The following is a 24,603-nucleotide window of genomic DNA, read 5'->3' as shown; positions in this document are numbered from 1 at the left end:
ATTCCAAGAGTCCCCCAGATGTGTCAGTCCATTCCAGAGGAACCTGTTTTCCCTGCACTGCCTTCACGTTCAAGCCGAGGATCGACTCCCACCACGTGTGCACGTGGGACAGCCCTGTGGGAAAGTCTCGTCGGAAAGCCTCGTGGGAAAGACTCGAGGGAAAACCATAGATCCTTTGATCCACGCGGCGGACTGCGTGACACTGCTGCTACCGCTCTGGAGGAAAGCGCAAGTGCATGCCCGCATTCGAGACGAGGACTGACTCCCCTGGGGAGACTCCAGAAGTACCCCAAGATCCATGTCAGCACTGGAGAGGAATCCTCAGGTTCCGGCCCCGACGCCACACAAGGTCTTAGGCCCCGGCATCGACGGGAGAGGAATCCCGAGAGGCCCCCGAGGAACTCGCATGGGGACTGGCCTTTCCTGAGGCCACCAGAGCGCGTCCCTGAGGTCCCCGTCGTAAGTCGAGAGCACCTGCCGCAACTCGAGAAAATCCAGGAGGTTTTGCCCTCCAGGCGAGATGAGGCCCATTTCCGCTGAGGCTTCTCGAGGCTAATCACATCTAACCACTGGAACTTCCAAAGGGTCCTTCACACCCTTGCTGCAACTCAAGAAGTTCCCCGACATACCCGTCTCCACTCGAGAGGAAGCACGAGGGTCCCGCACACATCCAGGGGAGCCCCGTTTCCGCCTCCTAGCTCGAGATGAGGGATCCTTTCCCTGTTTCGTAGGGAAAGATTTCCCGGCGTTCCCGTCGCATCTCAAGAGGAGGCGCTCTCCACAGGAAAGGCGAGAGGAACTCCAGGGTCGTGCCACCATTCTAAGAGTCCCCCAGATGTGTCAGTCCATTCCAGAGGAACCTGTTTTCCCTGCACTGCCTTGACGTTCAAGCCGAGGATCGACTCCCACCACGTGTGCACGTGGGACAGCCCTGTGGGAAAGCCTCATCGGAAACCCTCGTGGGAAAGACCGGAGGGAAAACCATAGATCCTTTGATCCACGCGGCGGACTGCGTGACACTGCTGCTACCGCTCTGGAGGAAAGCGCAAGTGCATGCCCGCATTCGAGACGAGGACTGACTCCCCTGGGGAGTCTCCAGAAGTACCCCAAGATCCATGTCAGCACTGGAGAGGAATCCTCAGGTTCCGGCCCCGACGCCACACAAGGTCTTAGGCCCCGGCATCGACGGGAGAGGAATCCCGAGAGGCCCCCGAGGAACTCGCATGGGGACTGGCCTTTCCTGAGGCCACCAGAGCGCGTCCCTGAGGTCCCCGTCGTAAGTCGAGAGCACCTGCCGCAACTCGAGAAAATCCAGGAGGTTTTGCCCTCCAGGCGAGATGAGGCCCATTTCCGCTGAGGCTTCTCGAGGCTAATCACATCTAACCACTGGAACTTCCAAAGGGTCCTTCACACCCTTGCTGCATCTCAAGAAGTTCCCCGACATACCCGTCTCCACTCGAGAGGAAGCACGAGGGTCCCGCACACATCCAGGGGAGCCCCGTTTCCGCCTCCTAGCTCGAGATGAGGGATCCTTTCCCTGTTTCGTAGGGAAAGAATTCCCGGCGTTCCCGTCGCATCTCAAGAGGAGGCGCTCTCCACAGGAAAGGCGAGAGGAACTCCAGGGTCGTGCCACCATTCCAAGAGTCCCCCAGATGTGTCAGTCCATTCCAGAGGAACCTGTTTTCCCTGCACTGCCTTGACGTTCAAGCCGAGGATCGACTCCCACCACGTGTGCACGTGGGACCGCCCTGTGGGAAAGCCTCGTTGGAAAGCCTAGTGGGAAAGACTCGAGGGAAAACCATAGATCCTTTGATCCACGCTGCAGACTGCGTGACACTGCTGCTACTGCTCTGGAGGAAATCGCAAGTGCATGCCCGCATTCGAGACGAGCACTGACTCCCCTGGGGAGACTCCAGAAGTACCACAAGATCCATGTCAGTACTGAAGAGGAATCCTCAGGTTCCGGCCCCGACTCCACACAAGGTCTTAGGCCCCGGCATCGACGGGAGAGGAATCCCGAGAGGCCCCCGAGGAACTCGCATGGGGACTGGCCTTTCCTGAGGCCACCAGAGCGGGTCCCTGAGGTCCCCGTTGTAAGTCGAGAGCACCTGCCGCAACTCGAGAAAATCCGGTAGGTTTTGCCCTCCAGGCGAGATGAGGCCCATTTCCACTGAGGCTTCACGAGGCTATCACATCTAACCACTGGAACTTCCAAAGGGTCCTTCACACCCTTGCTGCAACCCAAGAAGTTCCCCGACATACCCGTCACCACTCGAGAGGAATCACGTGGGGTCCCGCACACATCCAGGGGAGCCCCGTTTCCGCCTCCTAGCTCGAGATGAGGGATCCTTTCCCTGTTTCGTAGGGAAAGAATTCCCTGCGTTAACATCGCCTCTCAAGAGGAAGCGATCTCCACAGGAAAGGCGAGAGGAACTCCATGGTCGTGCCACCATTCCAAGAGTCCCCCAGATGTGTCAGTCCATTCCAGAGGAACCTGTTTTCCCTGCACTGCCATGACGTTCAAGCCGAGGATCGACTCCCACCACGTGTGCACGTGGGACAGCCCTGAGGGAAAGCCTCGTGGGAAAGCCTCGTGGGAAAGACTCGAGGGAAAAAGATAGATCCTTTGATCCACGCGGCGGACTGCATCACACTGCTGCTACCGCTCTGGAGGAAAGCGCAAGTGCATGCCCGCATTCGAGACGAGCACTGACTCCCGTGGCGAGACTCCAGAATTACCCCAAGGTCCATGTCACCACTGGAGAGGAATCCTCAGGTTCCGGCCCCGACTCCACACAAGGTCTTAGGCCGCGGCATCGACGGGAGAGGAATCCCGACAGGCCCCCGAGGAACTCGCATGGGGACTGGCCTTTCCTGAGGCCACCAGAGCGGGTCCCTGAGGTCCCCGTCGTAAGTCGAGAGCACCTGCCGCAACTCGAGGAAATCCGGTAGGTTTTGCCCTCCAGGCGAGATGAGGCCCATTTCCGCTGAGGCTTCTCGAGGCTAATCACATCTAACCACTGGAACTTCCAAAGGGTCCTTCACACCCTTGCTGCAACTCAAGAAGTTCCCCGACATACCCGTCTCCACTCGAGAGGAAGTACGAGGGTCCCGCACACATCCAGGGGAGCCCCGTTTCCGCCTCCTAGCTCGAGATGTGGGATCCTTTCCCTGTTTCTTGGAGAAAGAATTCCCGGCGTTCCCGTCGCATCTCAAGAGGAGGCGCTCTCCACAGGAGAGGAGAGAGGAACTCCAGGGTCGTGCCACCATTCCAAGAGTCCCCCAGATGTGTCAGTCCATTCCAGAGGAACCTGTTTTCCCTGCACTGCCTTGACGTTCAAGCCGAGGATCGACTCCCACCACGTGTGCACGTGGGAACGCCCTGTGGGAAAGCCTCGTCGGAAAGCCTCGTGGGAAAGACTCGAGGGAAAACCATAGATCCTTTGATCCACGCGGCGGACTGCGTGACACTGATGCTACCGCTCTGGAGGAAATCGCAAGTGCATGCCCGCATTCGAGACGAGCACTGACTCCCCTGGGGAGACTCCAGAAATACCCCAAGATCCATGTCGGCACTGGAGAGAAATCCTCAGGTTCCGGCCCCGACTCCACACAAGGTCTTAGGCCCCGGCATCGAAGGGAGAGGAATCCCGAGAGGCCCCCGAGGAACTCGCATGGGGACTGGCCTTTCCTGAGGCCACCAGAGCGGGTCCCTGAGGTCCCCGTCGTAAGTCGAGAGCACCTGCCGCAACTCGAGAAAATCCGGTAGGTTTTGCCCTCCAGGCGAGATGAGGCCCATTTCCGCTGAGGCTTCTCGAGGCTAATCACATCTAACCACTGGAACTTCCAAAGGGTCCTTCACACCCTTGCTGCAACTCAAGAAGTTCCCCGACATACCCGTCTCCACTCGAGAGGAAGCACGAGGGTCCCGCACACATCCAGGGGAGCCCCGTTTCCGCCTCCTAGCTCGAGATGAGGGATCCTTTCCCTGTTTCGTAGGGAAAGAATTCCCGGCGTTCCCGTCGCATCTCAAGAGGAGGTGCTCTCCACAGGAAAGGCGAGAGGAACTCCAGGGTAGTGCCACCATTCCAAGAGTCCCCCAGATGTGTCAGTCCATTCCAGAGGAACCTGTTTTCCCTGCACTGCCTTGACGTTCAAACCGAGGATCGACTCCCACCACGTGTGCACGTGGGACCGCCCTGTGGGAATGCCTCGTCGGCAAGCCTCGTGGGAAAGACTGGAGGGAAAACCATAGATCCTTTGATCCACGCGGAGGACTGCGTGACACTGCTGCTACCGCTCTGGAGGAAAGCACAAGTGCATGCCCGCATTCGAGACGAGGACTGACTCCCCTGGGGAGACTCCAGAAGTACAACAAGATCCATGTCAGCACTGGAGAGGAAACCTCAGGTTCCGGCCCAGACTCCACACAAGGTCTTAGGCCCCGGCATCGACGGGAGAGGAATCCCAAGAGGCCCCCGAGGAACTCGCATGGGGTCTGGGCTTTCCTGAGGCCACCAGAGCGGGTCCTGTGTTCCCCGTCGAAAGGCGAGAGCACCTGCCGCAACTCGAGAAAATCCAGGAGGTTTTGCACTCCAGGCGAGATGAGGCCCATTTCCACTGAGGCTCCTCGAGGCTAATCACATCTAACCACTGGAACTTCCAAAGGGTCCTTCACACCCTTGCTGCAACTCGAGAAGTTCCCCGACATACCCGTCTAAACTCGAGGGGAAGTACGGGGGTCCCGGACACATCCAGGGGAGCCCCGTTTCCGCCTCCTAGCTCGAGATGAGGGATCCTTTCCCTGTTTCGTAGGGAAAGAATTCCCGGCGTTCCCGTCGCATCTCAAGAGGAGGCGCTCTCCACAGGAAAGGCGAGAGGAACTCCATGGTCGTGCCCCCATTTCAAGAGTCCCCCAGATGTGTCAGTCCATTCCAGAGGAACCTGTTTTCCCTGCACTGCCTTGACGTTCAAGCCGAGGATCGACTCCCACCACGTGTGCAAGTTGGATCGCCCTGTGGGAAAGCCTCGTCGGAAATCCTCGTGGGAAAGACTCGAGGGAAAACCATAGATCTTTGATCCACGCGGCGGACTGCGTGACACTGCTGCTACCGCTCTGGAGGAAAGCGCAAGTGCATGCCCGCATTCGAGACGAGAACTGACTCCCCTGGGGAGACTCCAGAAGTACCCCAAGATCCATGTCAGCACTGGAGAGGAATCCTCAGGTTCCGGCCCCGACTCCACACAAGGTCTTAGGCCCCGGCATTGACGGGAGAGGAATCCCGAGTGTCCCCCGAGGAACTCGCATGGGGACTGGCCTTTCCTGAGGCCACCAGAGCGGGTCCCTGAGGTCCCCGTCGTAAGTCGAGAGCACCTGCCGCAACTCGAGAAAATCCAGGAGGTTTTGCCCTCCAGGCGAGATGAGGCCCATTTCCACTGAGGCTTCTCGAGGCTAATCACATCTAACCACTGGAACTTCCAAAGGGTCCTTCACACCCTTGCTGCAACTCAAGAAGTTCCCCGACATACCCGTCTCCACTCGAGGGGAAGCACGTGGGGTCCCGCACACATCCAGTGGAGCCCCTTTCAGCCTCCTAGCTCGAGATGAGGGATCCTTTCCCTGTTTAGTAGGGAAAGAATTCCCGGCGTTCCCGTCGCATCTCAAGAGGAGGCGCTCTCCACAGGAAAGGCGAGAGGAACTCGAGGGTCGTGCCACCATTCCAAGAGTCCCCCAGATGTGTCAGTCCATTCCAGAGGAACCTGTTTTCCCTGCACTGCCTTGACGTTCAAGCCGAGGATCGACTCCCACAAAGTGTGCACTTGGGACCGCCCTGTGGGAAAGCCTCGTGGGAAAGCCTCGTGGGAAAGACTCGAGGGAAAACCATAGATCTTTGATCCACGCGGTGGATTGCGTGACACTGCTGCTACCGCTCTGGAGGAAAGCGCAAGTGCATGCCCGCATTCGAGACGAGCACTGACTCCCCTGGGGAGACTCCAGAAGTACCCTAAGATCCATGTCAGCACTGGAGAGGAATCCTTAGGTTCCGGCCCCGACTCCACACAAGGTCTTAGGCCCCGGCATCGACGGGAGAGGAATCCCAAGAGGCCCCCGAGGAACTCGCATGGGGACTGGCCTTTCCTGAGGCCACCATAGCGGGTCCCTGAGGTCCCCGTCGTAAGTCGAGAGTACCTGCCGCAACTCGAGAAAATCCGGTAGGTTTTGCCCTCCAGGCGAGATGAGGCCCATTTCCGCTGAGGCTTCTCGAGGCTAATCACATCTAACCACTGGAACTTCCAAAGGGTCCTTCACACCCTTGCTGCAACTCAAGAAGTTCCCCGACATACCCGTCTCCACTCGAGAGGAAGCACGAGGGTCCCGCACACATCCAGGGGAGCCCCGTTTCCGCCTCCTAGCTCGAGATGAGGGATCCTTTCCCTGTTTCATAGGGAAAGAATTCCCGGCGTTCCCGTCGCATCTCAAGAGGAGGCGCTCCCCACAGGAAAGGCGAGAGGAACTCCAGGATCGTGCCACCATTCGAAGAGTCCCTCAGACGTGTCAGTCCATTCCAGAGGAACCTGTCTTCAATGCACTGCCTTGGCGTTCAAGCCGAGGATCGACGCCCACCACGTGTGCACGTGGGACCGCCCTGTGGGAAAGCCTCGTGGGAAAGCCTCGTGGGAAAGACTCGAGGAAAAACCATAGATCCTTTGATCCACGCGGCGGACTGCGTGACACTTCTGCTACCGCACTGGAGGAAAGCGCAAGTGCATGCCCGCATTCGAGACGAGGACTGACTCCGCTGGGGAGACTCCAGAAGTACCCCAAGATCCATGCCAGCACTGGAGAGGAATCCTCAGGTTCCGGCCCCGACTCCACACAAGGTCTTAGGCCCCGGCATTGACGGGAGAGGATTCCCGAGAGGCCCCCGAGGAACTCGCATGGGGATTGGCCTTTACTGAGGCCACCAGAGCGGGTCCTGAGGTCCCCGTCGTAAGGCGAGAGCACCTGTCGCAACTCGAGAAAATCCAGGAGGTTTTGCCCTCCAGGCGAGATGAGGCCCATTTCGGCTGAGGCTTCTCGAGGCTAATCACATCTAACCACTCGAACTTCCAAAGGGTCCTTCACACCCTTGCTGCAACTCAAGAAATACCCCGACATACCCATCTCCACTCGAGAGGAAGCACGAGGGTCCCGCACACATCCAGGGGAGACCCGTTTCCGCCTCCTAGCTCGAGATGAGGGATCCTTTCCCTGTTTCGTAGGGAAAGAATTCCCGGCCTTCCCGTCGCATCTCAAGAGGAGGCGCTCTCCACAGGAAAGGCGAGAGGAACTCCAGGGTCGTGCCCCCATTCCAAGAGTCCCCCAGATGTGTCAGTCCATTCCAGAGGAACCTGTTTTCCCTGCAATGCCTTGACGTTCAAGCCGAGAATCGACTCCCACCACGTGTGCACCTGGGACAGCCCTGTGGGAAAGCTTCGTGGGAAAGCCTCGTGGTAAAGACTCGAGGGAAAACCATAGATCCTTTGATCCACGCTGAGGACTGCGTGACACTGCTACTACCGCTCTGGAGGAAAGCGCAAGTGCATACCCGCATTCGATACGAGGACTGACTCCCCTGGGGAGACTCCAGAAGTACCCCAATATCCATGTCAGCTCTGGAGAGGAATCCTCAGGTTCCGGCTCCGACTACACACAAGTTCTTAGGCCCCTTCATCGACGGGAGAGGAATCCCGAAAGGCCCCCGAGCAACTCGCATGGGGACTCGCCTTTCCTGAGGCCACCAGAGCGGGTCCCTGAGGGCCCCGTCGTAAGTCGAGAGCACCTGCCGCAACTCGAGAAAATCAAGGAGGTTTTGCCCTCCAGGCAAGATGAGGCCCCTTTCGGCTGAGGCTTCTCGAGGCTAATCACATCTAACCACTGGAACTTCCAAAGGGTCCTTCACACCCTTGCTGCAACTCAAGTAGTTCCCCGACATACCCGTCTCCACTCGAGAGGAATCACGAGGGTCCCGCACACATCCAGGGGAGCCCCGTTTCCGCCTCCTAGCTCGAGATGAGGGATCCTTCCCTGTTTCGTAAGTAAAGAATTCCCGGCGTTCCCGTCGCATCTCAAGAGGAGCCGCTCTCCACAGGAAAGGCGAGAGGAACTCCAGGGTCGTGCCACCATTCCAAGAGTCCCCCAGATGTGTCAGTCCATTCCAGAGGAACCTGTTTTCCCTGCACTGCCTTGACGTTCAAGCCGAGGATCGACTCCCACCACTTGTGCACCTGGGACAGCCCTGTGGGAAAGCTTCGTGGGAAAGCCTCGTGGTAAAGACTCGAGGGAAAACCATAGATCCTTTGCTCCACGCGGCGGACTGCGTGACACTGCTGCTACCGCTCTGGAGGAAAACGCAAGTGCATGCCCGCATTCGAGACGAGGACTGACTCCCCTGGGGAGACTCCAGAAGTACCCCAAGATCCATGTCAGCACTGGAGAGGAATCCTCTGGTTCCGGCCCCGACTCCACACAAGGTCTTAGGCACCGGCATCGACAGGAGAGGAATCCCGAGAGGCCCCCGAGGAACTCGCATGGGGACTGGCCTTTCCTGAGGCCACCAGGGCGGGTCCCTGAGGGCCCCGACGTAAGTCGAGAGCACCTGCCGCAACTCGAGAAAATCCAGAAGGTTTTGCCCTCCAGGCGAGATGAGGCCCATTTCCACTGAGGCTTCTCGAGGCTAATCACATCTAAACCCTGGAACTTCCAAAGGGTCCTTCACACCCTTGCTGCAACTCAAGAAGTTCCCCGACATACCCGTCTCCACTCGAGAGGAAGCACGAGGGTCCCGCACACATCCAAGGGAGCCCCGTTTCCGCCTCCTAGCTCGAGATGAGGGATCCTTTCCCTGTTTCGTAGGGAAAGAATTCCCGGCGTTCCCGTCGCATCTCAAGAGGAGGCGCTCTCCACAGGAAAGGCGAGAGGAACTCCAGGGTCGTGCCACCATTCCAAGAGTCCCCCAGATGTGTCAGTCCAATCCAGAGGAACCTGTTTTCCCTGCACTGCCTTGACGTTCAAGCCAAGGATCGACTCCCAAGACGTGTGCACGTGGGACAGCCCTGTGGGAAAGCCTCGTGGGAAAGCCTCGTGGGAAAGACTCGAGGGAAAACCATAGATCCTTTTATCCACGCGTTGGAATGCGTGACACTGCTGCTACAGCTCTGGAGGAAAGCGCAAGTGCATGCCTGCATTCGAGACGAAGACTGACTCCCCTGGGGAGACTCCAGAAGTACCTCAAGATCCATGTCAGCACTGGAGAGGAATCCTCACGTTCCGGCCCCGACTCCACACAAGGTCTTAGGCCCCGGCATCGACGGGAGAGGAATCCCGAGAGGCCCCCGAGGAACTCGCATGGGGACTGGCCTTTCCTGAGGCCACCAGAGCGGGTCCCTGAGGGCCCCGACGTAAGTCGAGAGCACCTGCCGCAACTCGTGAAAATCCAGGAGGTTTTGGCCTCCAGGCGAGATGAGGCCCATTTCCGCTGTGGCTTCTCGAGGCTAATCACATCTAACCACTGGAACTTCCAAAGGGTCATTCACACCCTTGCTGCAACTCAAGAAGTTCCCCGACATACCCGTCTCCACTCGAGAGGAAGCACGAGGGTCCCGCACACATCCAGGGGAGCCCCGTTTCCGCCTCCTAGCTCGAGATGAGGGATCCTTTCCCTGTTTCGTTGGGAAAGAATTCCCGGCGTTCCCGTCGCATCTCAAGAGGAGGCGCTCTCCACAGGAAAGGCGAGAGGAACTCCAGGGTCGTGCCACCATTCCAAGAGTCCCCCAGATGTGTCATTCCATTCCAGAGGAACCTGTTTTCCCTACACTGCCTTGACGTTCAAGCCGAGGATCGACTCCCACCACGTGTGCACGTGGGACAGCCCTTTTGGAAAGCCTCGTGGGAAAGACTCGAGGGAAAACCGTAGATCCTTTGATCCACGCGGCGGACTGCGTGACACTGCTGCTACCGCTCTGGAGGAAAGCGCAAGGGCATGCCCGCATTCCAGACGAGGACTGACTCCCCTGGGGAGACTCTAGAAATACCCCAAGATCCATGTCAGCACTGGAGAGGAATCCTCAGGTTCTGGCCCCGACTCCACACAAGGTCTTAGGCCCCGGCATCGACAGGAGAGGAATCCCGAGAGACCTCCGAGGAACTCGCATGGGGACTGGCCTTTCCTGAGGCCACCAGAGCGGGTCCCTGAGGTCCCCGTCATAAGTCGAGAGCACCTGCCGCAACTCGAGAACATCCAGTAGGTTTTGCCCTCCAGGCGAGATGAGGCCCATTTCCGCTGAGGCTTCTCGAGGCTAATCACATCTAACCACTGGAACTTCCAAAGGGTCCTTCACACCCTTGCTGCAACTCAAGAAGTTCCCTGACATACCCGTCTCCACTCGAGAGGAAGCACGAGGGTCCCGCACACACCCAGGGGAGCCCCGTTTCCACCTCCGAGCTAGAGATGAGGGATCCTTTCCCTGTTTATTAGGGAAAGAATTCCCGGTTTTCCCGTCGCATCTCAAGACGAGGCGTTCTCCACAGGAAAGGCGAGAGGAACTCCAGGGTCGTGCCACCATTCCAAGAGTCCCCCAGATGTGTCATTCCATTCCAGAGGAACCTGTTTTCCCTGCACTGCCTTGACGTTCAAGCCGAGGATCGACTCCCACCACGTGTGCACGTGGGACAGCCCTGTGGGAAAGCCTCGTGGGAAAGACTCGAGGGAAAACCGTAGATCCTTTGATCCACGCGGCGGACTGCATGACAGTGCTGCTACCGCTATGGAGGAAAGCGCAAGTGCATGCCCGCATTCGAGACGAGGACTGACTCCCCTGGGGAGACTCCAGAAGTACCCCAAGATCCATGTCAGCACTGGAGAGGAATCCTCAGGTTCCGGCCCCGACTCTACGCAAGGTCTTAGGCCACGGCATCGACAGGAGAGGAATCCCGAGAGGCCCCCGAGGAACTCGCTTGGGGACTGGCCTTTCCTGAGGCCACCAGAGCAGGTCCCTGAGGTCCAAGTCGTAAGTCGAGAGCACCTGCCGCAACTCGAGAAAATCCAGGAGGTTTTGCCCTCCAGGCGAGATGAGGCCCATTTCCGCTGAGGCTTCTCGAGGTTAATCACATCTAACCACTGGAACTTCAAAAGGGTCCTTCACACCCTTGCTGCAACTCAAGAAGTTCCGCGACATACCCGTCTCCACTCGAGAGGAAGCACGAGGGTCCCGCACACATCCAGGGGAGCCCCTTTTCCGCCTCGTAGCTCGAGATGAGGGATCCTTTCCCTGTTTGGTAGGGAAAGACTTCCCGGCGTTCCCGTCGCATCTCAAGAGGAGGTGCTCTCCACAGGAAAGGCAAGAGGAACTCCAGGGTCGTGCCACCATTCCAAGAGTCCCCCAGATGTGTCATTCCATTCCAGAGGAACCTGTTTTCCCTGCACTGCCTTGACGTTCAAGCCGAGGATCGACTCCCAACACGTGTGCACGTGGGACAGCCCTGTGGGAAAGCCTCGTGGGAAAGACTCGTGGGAAAGACTCGAGGTAAAACCATAGACCCTTTGATCCAGGCGGCGGACTGCGTGACACTGCTGTTACCGCTCTGGAGGAAAGCGCAAGTGCATGCCCACATTCGAGACGAGGACTGACTCCCCTGGGGAGACTCCAGAAGTACCCCAAGATCCATGTCGGCACTGGAGAGGAATCCTCAGGTTCCGGCCCCGACTCCACACAAGGTCTTAGGCTCCGGCATCGACGGGAGAGGAATCCCGAGAGGCCCCCGAGGAACTCGCATGGGAATGGCCTTTCTTGAGACCACCAGAGCGGGTCCCTGAGGTCCCCGTCGTAAGTCGAGAGCACCTGCGGCAAATCGAGAAAATCCAGGAGGTTTTGCACTCCAGGCGAGATGAGGCCCATTTCCGCTGAGGCATCTCGAGGCTAATCACATCTAACCACTGGAACTCCCAAAGGGTCCTTCACACCCTTGCTGCAACTCAAGAAGTTCCCCGACATACCCGTCTCCACTCGAGAGGAAGTACGGGGGTCACGCACACATCCAGGGGAGCCCCGTTTCCGCCTCCTAGCTCGAGATGAGGGATCCTTTCCCTGTTTCGTAGGGAAAGAATTCCCAGCGTTCCCGTCGCATCTCAAGAGGAGGCGTTCTCCACAGGAAAGGAGAGAGGAACTCCAGGGTCGTGGCACCATTCCAAGCGTCCCCCAGATGTGTCAGTCCATTCCAGAGGAATCTGTTTTCCCTGCACTGCCTTGACGTTCAAGCCGAGGATCGACTCCCACCACGTGTGCAGGTGGGACAGCCCTGTGGGAAAGCCTCGTGGGAAAGACTCGAGGGAAAACCATAGATCCTTTGATCCACGCGGCGGACTGCGTGACACTGCTGCTACCGCTCTGGAGGAAAGCGCAAGGGCATGCCCACATTCCAGACGAGGACTGACTCGCCTGGGGAGACTCCAGAAGTACCCCAAGATCCATGTCAGCACTGGAGAGGAATCCTCAGGTTCCGGCCCCGACTCCACACAAGGTCTTAGGCCCCGGCATCGACGGGAGAGGAATCCCGAGAGGCCTCCGAGGAACTCGCATGGGGACTGGCCTTTCCTGAGGCCACCAGAGCGGGTCCCTGAGATCCCCGTCGTAAGTCGAGAGCACCTGCCGCAACTCGAAAAAATCAGGAGGTTTTGCCCTCCAGGCGAGATGAGGCCCATTTCGGCTGAGGCTTTTCGAGGCTAATCACATCTAACGAATGGATCTTCCAAAGGGTCCTTCACACCCTTGCTGCAATTCAAGAAGTTCCCCGACATACCGTCTCCACTCGAGAGGAAGCACGTGGGGTCCCGCACACATCCAGGGGAGCCCCGTTTCCGCCTCCTAGCTCGAGATGAGGGATTATTTCCCTGTTTCGTAGGTAAAGAATTCCCGGCGTTCCCGTCGCATCTCAAGAGGAGGCGCTCTAAACAGGAGAGGCGAGAGGAACTCCAGGGTCGTGCCACCATTCCAAGAGTCCCCCAGATGTGTCATTCCATTCCAGAGGAACCTGTTTTCCCTGCACTGCCTTGACGTTAAAGCCAAGGATCGACTCCCACCACGTGTGCACGTGGGACAGCCCTGTGGGAAAGCCTCGTGGGAGAGACTCGAGGGAAAACCATAGATCCTTTGATCCACGCGGCGGACTGCGTGACACTGCTGCTACCGCTCTGGAGGAAAGCGCAAGGGCATGCCCGCATTCCAGACGAGGACTGACTCCCCTGGGGAGACTCCAGATGTACCCCAAGATCCATGTCAGCACTGGAGAGGAATCCTCAGGTTCCGGCCCCGACTCCACACAAGGTCTTAGGCCCGGGCATCGACAGGAGAGGAATCCCGAGAGGCCTCCGAGGAACTCGCATGGGGACTGGCCTTTCCTGAGGCCACCAGAGCGGGTCCCTGAGGTCCCCGTCGTAAGTCGAGAGCACCTGCCGCAACTCGAGAAAATCCAGGAGGTTTTGCTCTCCAGGCGAGATGAGGCCCATTTCCGCTGAGGCTTCTCGAGGCTAATCACATCTAACCACTGGAACTTCCAAAGGGTCCTTCACACCCTTGCTGCAACTCAAGAAGTTCCCTGACATACCCGTCTCCACTCGAGAGGAAGCACGAGGGTCCCGCACACATCCAGGGGAGCCCCGTTTCCGCCTCCGAGCTCGAGATGAGGGATCCTTTCCCTGTTTATTAGGGAAAGAATTCCCGGTTTTCCCGTCTCATCTCAAGACGAGGCGTTCTCCACAGGAAAGGCGAGAGGAACTCCAGGGTCGTGCCACCATTCCAAGAGTCCCCCAGATGTGTCATTCCATTCCAGCGGAACCTGTTTTCCCTGCACTGCCTTGACGTTCAAGCCGAGGATCGACTCCCACCACGTGTGCACGTGGGACAGCCCTGTGGGAAAGCCTCGTGGGAAAGACTCGAGGGAAAACCATAGATCCTTTGATCCACGTGGCGGACTGCGTGACACTGCTGCTACCGCTCTGGAGGAAAGCGCAAGTGCATGCCCGCATTCGAGACGAGGACTGACTCCCCTGGGGAGACTCCAGAAGTACCCCATGATCCATGTCAGCACTGAAGAGGAATCCTCAGGTTCCGGCCCCGACTCCACGCAAGGTCTTAGGCCACGGCATCGACAGGAGAGGAATCCCGAGAGGCCCCCGAGGAACTCCCTTGGGGACTGGCCTTTTCTGAGGCCACCAGAGCAGGTCCCTGAGGTCCAAGTCGTAAGTCGAGAGCACCTGCCGCAACTCGAGAAAATCCAGGAGGTTTTGCCCTCCAGGCGAGAAGAGGCCCATTTCCACTGAGGCTTCTCGAGGCTAATCACATCTAACCACTGGAACTTCAAAAGGGTCCTTCACACCCTTGCTGCAACTCAAGAAGTTCCGCGACATACCCGTCTCCACTCGAGAGGAAGCACGAGGGTCCCGCACACATCCAGGTGAGCCCCGTTTCCGCCTCCTAGCTCGAGATGAGGGATCCTTTCCCTGTTTCGTAGGGAAAGACTTCCCGGCGATCCCGTCGCATCTCAAGAGGAGGTGCTCTCCACAGGAAAGGCAAGAGGAACTCCAGGGTCGTGCCACCATTCCAAGAGTCCCCCAGATGTGTCAGTCCATTCCAGAGGAATCTGTTTTCCCTGCACTGCCTTGACGTTCAAGCCGAGGATCGACTCCCACCACGTGTGCACGTGGGACAGCCCTGTGGGAAAGCCTCGTGGGAAAGACTCGAGGGAAAACCATAGATCCTTTGATCCACGCGGCGGACTGCGTGACACTGCTGCTACCGCTCTGGAGGAAAGCGCAAGGGCATGCCCACATTCCAGACGAGGACTGACTCGCCTGGGGAGACTCCAGAAGTACCCCAAGTTCCATGTCAGCACTGGAGAGGAATCCTCAGGTTCCGGCCCCGACTCCACACAAGGTCTTAGGCCCCGGCATCGACGGGAGAGGAATCCCGAGAGGCCTCCGAGGAACTCGCATGTGGACTGGCCTTTCCTGAGGCCACCAGAGCGGGTACCTGAGATCCCCGTCGTAAGTCGAGAGCACCTGCCGCAACTCGAAAAAATCAGGAGGTTTTGCCCTCCAGGCGAGATGAGGCCCATTTCGGCTGAGGCTTTTCGAGGCTAATCACATCTAACGACTGGAACTTCCAAAGGTCCTTCACACCCTAGCTGCAACTCAAGAAGTTCCCCGACATACCCGTCTCCACTCGAGAGAAAGCACGAGGGTCCCGCACACATCCAGGGGAGCCCCGTTTCCGCCTCCTAGCTCGAGATGAGGGATCCTTTCCCTGTTTCGTAGGGAAAGAATTCCCGGCGTTCCCGTCGCATCTCAAGAGGAGGCGCTCTCCACAGGAGAGGCCAGAGGAACTCCAGGGTCGTGCCACCATTCCAAGAGTCCCCCAGATGTGTCAGTCCATTCCAGAGGAAACAGTTTTCCCTGCACTGCCTTGACGTTCAAGCCGAGGATCGACTCCCACCACGTGTGCACGTGGGACAGCCCTGTGGGAAAGCCTCGTGGGAAAGACTCGAGGGAAAACCATAGATCCTTTGATCCACGGGGCGGACTGTGTGACACTGCTGCTACCGCTCTGGAGGAAAGCGCAAGGGCATGCCCGCATTCGAGACGAGGACTGACTCCCCTGGGGAGACTCCAGAAGTACCCCAAGATCCATGTCAGCACTGGAGAGGAATCCTCAGGTTCCAGCCCCGACTCCACACAAGGTCTTAGGCCCTGGCATCGACAGGAGAGGAATCCCGAGAGACCTCCGAGGAACTCGCATGGGGACTGGCCTTTCCTGAGGCCACCAGAGCGGGTCCCTGAGGTCCCCGTCGTAAGTCGAGAGCACCTGCAGCAACTCGAGAGAATCCAGGATGTTTTGCCCTCCAGGCGAGATGAGGCCCATTTCGGCTGAGGCTTTTCGAGGCTAATCACATCTAACGAATGGATCTTCCAAAGGGTCCTTCACACCCTTGCTGCAATTCAAGAAGTTCCCCGACATACCCGTCTCCACTCGAGAGGAAGCACGAGGGTCCCGCACACATCCAGGGGAGCCCCGTTTCCGCCTCCTAGCTCGAGATGAGGGATTATTTCCCTGTTTCGTAGGTAAAGAATTCCCGGCGTTCCCGTCGCATCTCAAGAGGAGGCGCTCTAAACAGGAGAGGCGAGAGGAACTCCAGGGTCGTGCCACCATTCCAAGAGTCCCCCAGATGTGTCATTCCATTCCAGAGGAACCTGTTTTCCCTGCACTGCCTTGACGTTCAAGCCGAGGATCGACTCCCACCACGTGTGCACGTGGGACAGCCCTGTGGGAAAGCCTCGTGGGAAAGACTCGAGGGAAAACCATAGATCCTTTGATCCACGCGGCGGACTGTGTGACACTGCTGCTACCGCTCTGGAGGAAAGCGCAAGGGCATGCCCGCATTCCTGACGAGGACTGACTCCCCTGGGGAGACTCCAGAAGTACCCCAAGATCCATGTCAGCACTGGAGAGGAATCCTCAGGTTCCGGCCCCGACTCCACACAAGGTCTTAGGCCCCGGCATCGACAGGAGAGGAATCCCGAGAGACCCCCGAGGAACTCGCATGGGGAGTGGCCTTTCCTGAGGCCACCAGAGCGGGTCCCTGAGGTCCCCGTCGTAAGTTGAGAGCACCTGCCGCAACTCGAGAACATCCAGTAGGTTTTGCCCTCCAGGCGAGATGAGGCCCATTTCCGCTGAGGCTTCTCGAGGCTAATCACATCTAACGACTGGAACTTCCAAAGGTCCTTCACACCCTAGCTGCAACTCAAGAAGTTCCCCGACATACCCGTCTCCACTCGAGAGAAAGCACGAGGGTCCCGCACACATCCAGGGGAGCCCCGTTTCCGCCTCCTAGATCGAGATGAGGGATCCTTTCCCTGTTTCGTAGGGAAAGAATTCCCGGCGTTCCCGTCGCATCTCAAGAGGAGGCGCTCTCCACAGGAGAGGCCAGAGGAACTCCAGGGTCGTGCCACCATTCCAAGAGTCCCCCAGATGTGTCAGTCCATTCCAGAGGAAACAGTTTTCCCTGCACTGCCTTGACGTTCAAGCCGAGGATCGACTCCCACCACGTGTGCACGTGGGACAGCCCTGTGGGAAAGCCTCGTGGGAAAGACTCGAGGGAAAACCATAGATCCTTTGATCCACGGGGCGGACTGTGTGACACTGCTGCTACCGCTCTGGAGGAAAGCGCAAGGGCATGCCCGCATTCGAGACGAGGACTGACTCCCCTGGGGAGACTCCAGAAGTACCCCAAGATCCATGTCAGCACTGGAGAGGAATCCTCAGGTTCCAGCCCCGACTCCACACAAGGTCTTAGGCCCTGGCATCGACAGGAGAGGAATCCCGAGAGACCTCCGAGGAACTCGCATGGGGACTGGCCTTTCCTGAGGCCACCAGAGCGGGTCCCTGAGGTCCCCGTCGTAAGTCGAGAGCACCTGCAGCAACTCGAGAGAATCCAGGATGTTTTGCCCTCCAGGCGAGATGAGGCCCATTTCGGCTGAGGCTTTTCGAGGCTAATCACATCTAACGAATGGATCTTCCAAAGGGTCCTTCACACCCTTGCTGCAATTCAAGAAGTTCCCCGACATACCCGTCTCCACTCGAGAGGAAGCACGAGGGTCCCGCACACATCCAGGGGAGCCCCGTTTCCGCCTCCTAGCTCGAGATGAGGGATTATTTCCCTGTTTCGTAGGGAAAGAATTCCCGGCGTTCCCGTCGCATCTCAAGAGGAGGCGCTCTAAACAGGAGAGGCGAGAGGAACTCCAGGGTCGTGCCACCATTCCAAGAGTCCCCCAGATGTGTCATTCCATTCCAGAGGAACCTGTTTTCCCTGCACTGCCTTGACGTTCAAGCCGAGGATCGACTCCCACCACGTGTGCACGTGGGACAGCCCTGTGGGAAAGCCTCGTGGGAAAGACTCGAGGGAAAACCATAGATCCTTTGATCCACGCGGCGGACTGTGTGACACTGCTGCTAACGCTCTGGAGGAAAGCGCAAGGGCATGCCCGCATTCCTGACGAGGACTGACTCCCCTGGGGAGACTCCAGAAGTACCCCAAGATCCATGTCAGCACTGGAGAGGAATCCTCAGGTTCCGGCCCCGACTCCACACAAGGTCTTAGGCCCCGGCATCGACAGGAGAGGAATCCCGAGAGACCTCCGAGGAACTCGCATGGGGAGTGGCCTTTCCTGAGGCCACCAGAGCGGGTCCCTGAGGTCCCCGTCGTAAGTCGAGATCACCTGCCGCAACTCGAGAACATCCAGTAGGTTTTGCCCTCCAGGCGAGATGAGGCCCATTTCCGCTGAGGCTTCTCGAGGCTAATCACATCTAACCACTGGAACTTCCAAAGGGTCCTTCACACCCTTGCTGCAACTCAAGAAGTTCCCTGACATACCCGTCTCCACTCGAGAGGAAGCACGAGGGTCCCGCACACACCCAGGGGAGCCCCGTTTCCGCCTCCGAGCTCGAGATGAGGGATCCTTTCCCTGTTTATTAGGGAAAGAATTCCCGGTTTTCCCGTCGCATCTCAAGACGAGGCGTTCTCCACAGGAAAGGCGAGAGGAACTCCAGGGTCGTGCCACCATTCCAAGAGTCCCCCAGATCTGTCAGTCCATTCCAGAGGAACCTGTTTTCCCTGCACTGCCTTGACGTTCAAGCCGAGGATCGACTCCCACCACGTGTGCACGTGGGACAGCTCTGTGGGAAAGCCTCGTGGGAAAGACTCGAGGGAAAACCTTAGATCCTTTGATCCACGCGTCGGACTGCATGACAGTGCTGCTACCGCTCTGGAGGAAAGCGCAAGTGCATGCCCGCATTCGAGACGAGGACTGACTCCCCTGGGGAGACTCCAGAAGTACCCCAAGATCCATGTCAGCACTGGAGAGGAATCCTCAGGTTCCAGCCCCGACTCCACACAAGGTCTTAGGCCCTGGCATCGACAGGAGAGGAATCCCGAGAGACCTCCGAGGAACTCGCATGGGGACTGGCCTTTCCTGAGGCCACCAGAGCGGGTCCCTGAGGTCCCCGTCGTAAGTCGAGAGCACCTGCAGCAACTCGAGAGAATCCAGGATGTTTTGCCCTCCAGGCGAGATGAGGCCCATTTCGGCTGAGGCTTTTCGAGGCTAATCACATCTAACGAATGGATCTTCCAAAGGGTCCTTCACACCCTTGCTGCAATTCAAGAAGTTCCCCGACATACCCGTCTCCACTCGAGAGGAAGCACGAGGGTCCCGCACACATCCAGGGGAGCCCCGTTTCCGCCTCCTAGCTCGAGATGAGGGATTATTTCCCTGTTTCGTAGGGAAAGAATTCCCGGCGTTCCCGTCGCATCTCAAGAGGAGGCGCTCTAAACAGGAGAGGCGAGAGGAACTCCAGGGTCGTGCCACCATTCCAAGAGTCCCCCAGATGTGTCATTCCATTCCAGAGGAACCTGTTTTCCCTGCACTGCCTTGACGTTCAAGCCGAGGATCGACTCCCACCACGTGTGCACGTGGGACAGCCCTGTGGGAAAGCCTCGTGGGAAAGACTCGAGGGAAAACCATAGATCCTTTGATCCACGCGGCGGACTGTGTGACACTGCTGCTAACGCTCTGGAGGAAAGCGCAAGGGCATGCCCGCATTCCTGACGAGGACTGACTCCCCTGGGGAGACTCCAGAAGTACCCCAAGATCCATGTCAGCACTGGAGAGGAATCCTCAGGTTCCGGCCCCGACTCCACACAAGGTCTTAGGCCCCGGCATCGACAGGAGAGGAATCCCGAGAGACCTCCGAGGAACTCGCATGGGGAGTGGCCTTTCCTGAGGCCACCAGAGCGGGTCCCTGAGGTCCCCGTCGTAAGTCGAGATCACCTGCCGCAACTCGAGAACATCCAGTAGGTTTTGCCCTCCAGGCGAGATGAGGCCCATTTCCGCTGAGGCTTCTCGAGGCTAATCACATCTAACCACTGGAACTTCCAAAGGGTCCTTCACACCCTTGCTGCAACTCAAGAAGTTCCCTGACATACCCGTCTCCACTCGAGAGGAAGCACGAGGGTCCCGCACACACCCAGGGGAGCCCCGTTTCCGCCTCCGAGCTCGAGATGAGGGATCCTTTCCCTGTTTATTAGGGAAAGAATTCCCGGTTTTCCCGTCGCATCTCAAGACGAGGCGTTCTCCACAGGAAAGGCGAGAGGAACTCCAGGGTCGTGCCACCATTCCAAGAGTCCCCCAGATCTGTCAGTCCATTCCAGAGGAACCTGTTTTCCCTGCACTGCCTTGACGTTCAAGCCGAGGATCGACTCCCACCACGTGTGCACGTGGGACAGCTCTGTGGGAAAGCCTCGTGGGAAAGACTCGAGGGAAAACCTTAGATCCTTTGATCCACGCGTCGGACTGCATGACAGTGCTGCTACCGCTCTGGAGGAAAGCGCAAGTGCATGCCCGCATTCGAGACGAGCACTGACTCCCCTGGGGAGACTCCAGAAGTACCCCAAGATCCATGTCAGCACTGGAGAGGAATCCTCAGGTTCCGGCCCCGACTCTACGCAAGGTCTTAGGCCACGGCATCGACAGGAGAGGAATCCCGAGAGGCCCCCGAGGAACTCGCTTGGGGACTGGCCTTTCCTAAGGCCACCAGAGCAGGTCCATGAGGTCCAAGTCGTAAGTCGAGAGCACCTGCCGCAACTCGAGAGAATCCAGGATGTTTTGCCCTCCAGGCGAGATGAGGCCCATTTCGGCTGAGGCTTTTCGAGGCTAATCACATCTAACGAATGGATCTTCCAAAGGATCCTTCACACCCTTGCTGCAACTCAAGAAATTACCCGACATACCCGTCTCCACTCGAGAGGAAGCACGAGATTCCCGCACACATCCAGGGGAGCCCCGTTTCCGCCTCCTAGCTCGAGATGAGGGATTATTTCCCTGTTTCGTAGGGAAAGAATTCCCGGCGTTCCCGTCCCATCTCAAGACGAGGCGCTCTAAACAGGAGAGGCGAGAGGAACTCCAGGGTCGTGCCACCATTCCAAGAGTCCCCCAGATGTGTCATTCCATTCCAGAGGAACCTGTTTTCCCTGCACTGCCTTGACGTTCAAGCCGAGGATCGACTCCCACCACGTGTGCACGTGGGACAGCCCTGTGGGAAAGCCTCGTGGGAAAGACTCGAGGGAAAACCATAGATCCTTTGATCCACGCGCCGGACTGTGTGACACTGCTGCTACCGCTCTGGAGGAAAGCGCAAGGGCATGCCCGCATTCGAGACGAGGACTGACTCCCCTGGGGAGACTCCAGAAGTACCCCAAGATCCATGTCAGCACTGGAGAGGAATCCTCAGGTTCCAGCCCCGACTCCACACAAGGTCTTAGGCCCCGGCATCGACAGGAGAGGAATCCCGAGAGACCTCCGAGGAACTCGCCTGGGGACTGGCCTTTCCTGAGGCCACCAGAGCGGGTCCCTGAGGGCCCCGTCGTAAGTCGAGAGCACCTGCCGCAACTCGAGAACATCCAGTAGGTTTTGCCCTCCAGGCGAGATGAGGCCCATTTCCGCTGAGGCTTCTCGAGTCTAATCACATCTAACCACTGGAACTTCCAAAGGGTCCTTCACACCATTGCTGCAACTCAAGAAGTTCCCTGACATACCCGTCTCCACTCGAGAGGAAGCACGAGGGTCCCGCACACACCCAGGGGAGCCCCGTTTCCGCCTCCGAGCTCGAGATGAGGGATCCTTTCCCTGTTTATTAGGGAAAGAATTCCCGGTTTTCCCGTCGCATCTCAAGACTAGGCGTTCTCCACAGGAAAGGCGAGAGGAACTCCAGGGTCTTGCCACCATTCCAAGAGTCCCCCAGATGTGTCATTCCATTCCAGAGGAACCTGTTTTCCCTGCACTGCCTTGACGTTCAAGCCGAGGATCGACTCCCACCACGTGTGCACGTGGGACAGCCCTGTGGGAAAGCCTCGTGGGAAAGACTCGAGGGAAAACCGTAGATCCTTTGATCCACGCGGCGGACTGCATGACAGTGCTGCTACCGCTATGGAGGAAAGCGCAAGTGCATGCCCGCATTCGAGACGAGGACTGACTCCCCTGGGGAGACTCCAGAAGTACCCCAAGATCCATGTCAGCACTGGAGAGGAATCCTCAGGTTCCGGCCCCGACTCTACGCAAGGTCTTAGGCCACGGCATCGACAGGAGAGGAATCCCGAGAGGCCCCCGAGGAACTCGCTTGGGGACTGGCCTTTCCTGAGGCCACCAGAGCAGGTCCCTGAGGTCCAAGTCGTAAGTCGAGAGCACCTGCCGCAACTCGAGAGAATCCAGGATGTTTTGCCCTCCAGGCGAGATGAGGCCCATTTCGGCTGAGGCTTTTCGAGGCTAATCACATCTAACGAATGGATCTTCCAAAGGGTCCTTCACACCCTTGCTGCAACTCAAGAAGTTCCCAGACATACCCGTCTCCACTCGAGAGGAAGCACGAGAGTCCCGCACACATCCAGGGGAGCCCCGTTTCCGCCTCCTAGCTCGAGATGAGGGATTATTTCCCTGTTTCGTAGGGAAAGAATTCCCGGCGTTCCCGTCGCATCTCAAGAGGAGGCGCTCTAAACAGGAGAGGCGAGAGGAACTCCAGGGTCGTGCCACCATTCCAAGAGTCCCCCAGATGTGTCATTCCATTCCAGAGGAACCTGTTTTCCCTGCACTGCCTTGACGTTCAAGCCGAGGATCGACTCCCACCACTTGTGCACGTGGGACAGCCCTGTGGGAAAGCCTCGTGGGAAAGACTCGAGGGAAAACCATAGATCCTTTGATCCACGCGGTGGACTGTGTGACACTGCTGCTACCGCTCTGGAGGAAAGCGCAAGGGCATGCCCGCATTCGAGACGAGGACTGACTCCCCTGGGGAGACTCCAGAAGTACCCCAAGATCCATGTCAGCACTGGAGAGGAATCCTCAGGTTCCAGCCCCGACTCCACACAAGGTCTTAGGCGCCGGCATCGACAGGAGAGGAATCCCGAGAGACCTCCGAGGAACTCGCATGGGGACTGGCCTTTCCTGAGGCCACCAGAGCGGGTCCCTGAGGTCCCCGTCGTAAGTCGAGAGCACCTGCCGCAACTCGAGAACATCCAGTAGGTTTTGCCCTCCAGGCGAGATGAGGCCCATTTCCGCTGAGGCTTCTCGAGGCTAATCACATCTAACCACTGGAACTTCCAAAGGGTCCTTCACACCCTTGCTGCAAATCAAGAAGTTCCCTGACATACCCGTCTCCACTCGAGAGGAAGCACGAGGGTCCCGCACACACCCAGGGGAGCCCCGTTTCGGCCTCCGAGCTCGAGATGAGGGATCCTTTCCCTGTTTATTAGGGAAAGAATTCCCGGTTTTCCCGTCGCATCTCAAGACGAGGCGTTCTCCACAGGAAAGGCGAGAGGATCTCCAGGGTCGTGCCACCATTCCAAGAGTCACCCAGATGTGTCATTCCATTCCATAGGAACCTGTTTTCCCTGCACTGCCTTGACGTTCAAGCCGAGGATCGACTCCCACCACTTGTGCACGTGGGACAGCCCTGTGGGAAAGCCTCGTGGGAAAGACTCGAGGGAAAACCATAGATCCTTTGATCCACGCGGCGGACTGTGTGACACTGCTGCTACCGCTCTGGAGGAAAGCGCAAGGGCATGCCCGCATTCCTGACGAGGACTGACTCCCCTGGGGAGACTCCAGAAGTACCCCAAGATCCATGTCAGCACTGGAGAGGAATCCTCAGGTTCCGGCCCCGACTCCACACAAGGTCTTAGGCCCCGGCATCGACAGGAGAGGAATCCCGAGAGACCTCCGAGGAACTCGCATGGGGAGTGGCCTTTCCTGAGGCCACCAGAGCGGGTCCCTGAGGTCCCCGTCGTAAGTCGAGAGCACCTGCCGCAACTCGAGAACATCCAGTAGGTTTTGCCCTCCAGGCGAGATGAGGCCCATTTCCGCTGAGGCTTCTCGAGGCTAATCACATCTAACCACTGGAACTTCCAAAGGGTCCTTCACACCCTTGCTGCAACTCAAGAAGTTCCCTGACATACCCGTCTCCACTCGAGAGGAAGCACGAGGGTCCCGCACACACCCAGGGGAGCCCCGTTTCCGCCTCCGAGCTCGAGATGAGGGATCCTTTCCCTGTTTATTAGGGAAAGAATTCCCGGTTTTCCCGTCGCATCTCAAGACGAGGCGTTCTCCACAGGAAAGGCGAGAGGAACTCCAGGGTCGTGCCACCATTCCAAGAGTCCCCCAGATCTGTCAGTCCATTCCAGAGGAACCTGTTTTCCCTGCACTGCCTTGACGTTCAAGCCGAGGATCGACTCCCACCACGTGTGCACGTGGGACAGCTCTGTGGGAAAGCCTCGTGGGAAAGACTCGAGGGAAAACCGTAGATCCTTTGATCCACGCGGCGGACTGCATGACAGTGCTGCTACCGCTCTGGAGGAAAGCGCAAGTGCATGCCCGCATTCGAGACGAGCACTGACTCCCCTGGGGAGACTCCAGAAGTACCCCAAGATCCATGTCAGCACTGGAGAGGAATCCTCAGGTTCCGGCCCCG

This window comes from Ovis canadensis, chromosome 17, assembly GCF_042477335.2.
Source record: "Ovis canadensis isolate MfBH-ARS-UI-01 breed Bighorn chromosome 17, ARS-UI_OviCan_v2, whole genome shotgun sequence".
NCBI classification, from domain to species: domain Eukaryota; kingdom Metazoa; phylum Chordata; class Mammalia; order Artiodactyla; family Bovidae; genus Ovis; species Ovis canadensis.
Note: the sequence above shows the minus strand (reverse complement) of the source record.